This window comes from Nannospalax galili, unplaced genomic scaffold, assembly GCF_000622305.1.
Source record: "Nannospalax galili isolate Female #2095 unplaced genomic scaffold, S.galili_v1.0 scaffold441, whole genome shotgun sequence".
Taxonomy (NCBI): domain Eukaryota; kingdom Metazoa; phylum Chordata; class Mammalia; order Rodentia; family Spalacidae; genus Nannospalax; species Nannospalax galili.
This window is the reverse complement of record NW_008348089.1, coordinates 7773326-7776236: the sequence shown is the minus strand read 5'-3', so window position 1 is coordinate 7776236 and position 2911 is coordinate 7773326.

Genomic DNA, 2911 nt, shown 5'->3' with positions numbered 1-2911 from the left:
TGTTCTTGTAAAAGTGTTCTCTGGTAATGTCCTAATGATGGTAATAAGGTTCTGGTAAGGAATCACAAATAGCATATTACCCAAAACTGCTTTTTTTGTGTGTTATCAAAAGGAAGACCACACATTAAGAAGAAAAAAAGAAAAGAAAAAAAGAAAGTATATTTAATCTGTACTTCCATAAGCAGCATGAAATTCTTTTTGCTTTTAATTTGGTTTGGTAGCTTCCAAGAGCAACTGTAGTCATCACCACATGGAACACATGCTTCTTTTTATGTAGACTAATGACAGCTAATTGCTTAACTTACAATCTAGATTTCTGTAGACTTATCAGTTTTAAGGGGCATACTGTCATGCCTTGTGGGGGGGGCTCATGGTTTGAGCTCTGGGTAGGCCATGTTCTCTTGAGAGCAGGAGCCAGGGCTTGAGCTCAGCCCTCTGGTGTGCAGAGAATGGTACACATGGAACACTCTAGAAACTACTGGAACACTCAAGGGACCGATGCACATGCACTGGAACATCCCTGGGGCACTGGCCCAGCATGACCAATAGCTTGTACAGTGGAAAGGCAGTATGCATGAGGGCTTGGGAAGGCTTTCCTTTCTACATTCTTTGGACAGTGCCACTCTGCACCTCACAGTTAAAATCAGAATGAGATTCGTAAGCATGCTGAATGCCTTTGCTAAAATCATCCCCCCCTGAGAGCCAGGAAGGAATATCTGACCAAGTTTTTTTTTTTTTTTTTTTTTTTCTTCAAGGACTCAAATATCATTGGTGTAGTCAATTTGCAGTAACTGTTTGGGCTTTTTTCAATTTATTTCTATTTTTCAGATTCTAAACATAAGGGGGGAAAATCATATCTGAACTTAACACCCAAGCTACATCAAGCACAACCTAAATTAGGAAAAAGCTTTTGATTTCTGTGAAAGCAATTTACCTGTCTGTTCACCTACATAAGTAGACCGCAGTGACAGCATTTGCAGAGTCTGAGAATGATAATTACAGTTGTTACATGTGGAACTTAAAATGAAATTTTTAATAAGACACGTTTTTCAGTTTCTTACTAATTGGCCTCTATTAAGAATGCTTTATAAAGTAGAAATTACTGTCAAATTACTGATCAGATGCCATTAATTATTAGAGATTTAATCCAGAACTGTCTTTTAGCATAACTATTCATTTGCCTCAGACTCTTTCGCCAGGACATACCTTGCTCCTGTATTGTACACATGGGGTCTCGGGCACACGTGGGCACATATGCTGTGCATATACAGAGTATGGCTCTGTACACACAGGAACAACTGTCCATAGGGCCCACTCAGATGGCAGCCCCTGTAATCCCTGCTGTGAAGTGCTGCCACAGGCTGTTCCTGAATTAAAATAGAATTCTGCATCAGCAATAATGCTTATATTCATGAGCTTAGAGTAACTATACAATTTGCCGATACTTAAACAAAGCAAGGCCTAAAAGAGTTGTAGGCATTTGTTCCAAATTCAGTAAATCAAAACTGCTCAGTTTGGTTTGTGCCTCTCAAATCAAAACCTAAAAAACAACAACAACAACAACAACAACAAAAGATTTGATTAGTAAGTTCGGTTTTCTTTGGTGCTAGTACTAAATTCTTACTTTCTATAAGACTCTAGAAACAATCACAAAATACTACAAAGCACTTTTCGCTTTGTTGCTTCTTTGAATTTTACAGAATTAAGAGCTTTTAGAAACAGTAGCAGAAACACATCATCATGTGAATAAATTAAGCTGGGAGCCTGTTCCCAAGGTGGTGTTTTTGTATTATGATAACTACCCGAAGCCACTCTCATAATAAAACTCTATTTAAAGTTTTTCCTTCACAGGCGTCCATGGCACAACCATTGGATGTTCAATACATCACTGGGGACCCCTAACCTTCTTCATCACTGGGGACCCCTTACCTTCTTCAACAAGGAAAGTTGCATAGTGGTTTTCCTGACAGGCTCTTTGACTCACACTGCTGTTCTCTACTTTATATGCCTGGCATACACTGTTTTAAGAGTTGTTTGTTTCTGTCCTCAATTTCTTTTACATATGATTTAGACCTTTAGAACTTTCTAATGCATCTTAGCTTGACATATAGATAGTAAATATTTTATATAGTAAAAAAATAGAAACTACTTCTTGCGCTAGTAATAAGTGAGTTAGAGCTCAGTTTCTGGAAGATTATTCACCATTTAAAAATGAACAAATACTAGACCCTTTCCCAAGTGAATACTAGAATTTTTATGTAAGTTTCAATTGTTCTGTTTTGATAAACACAAGACAAGCTTCCCAGTTTGACAGCCCTTTGTTTATTGTGAATGCTTTTCTAAGAACATCTTTTTGAATTAGTGGGCTTTGATGACACAAATGAACTGTGTAATGCATAGTAAAATACTGATTAACATTTCTATTTTGGATCAGTGGCATAAGTTGAATATTTTGTTGAGTCAAAGTTAACCAGAAATCTTTGTGTGAGTGTGTGTTGTGCCCCCAAAATGAAATATTTATAAAATGTACTTTCCTTCCTTAACAAGTTCAGCTGAATTAAATGTAATTTGATCTTTGATAATTTTATGATATTCAGAATCATCTGATACTCATTATTTTGAATATCAGAATTCCCTGTTTTATAGATTAAACATGAAAACTGAATTAAGTTGAACTGAATGGGCATGTGAACCATCTCCCCAGTGGCTGAGCTTTGAAACCAAATCCTTGATAGGAGCTTACTGTCTTAAAGAGAAAGAAGAGGAAAAGGAAAACGCCATTTGGTTGGATCAATGAGTATTGAGGGTTTTGCTGTTCCTAGTTCATCCTGATGTACTGCTTCCCATTTCAGGAATTTCATTCATTCTGGGACTAGCTGTATACACCACACCAAGAACAGAACACAATGTG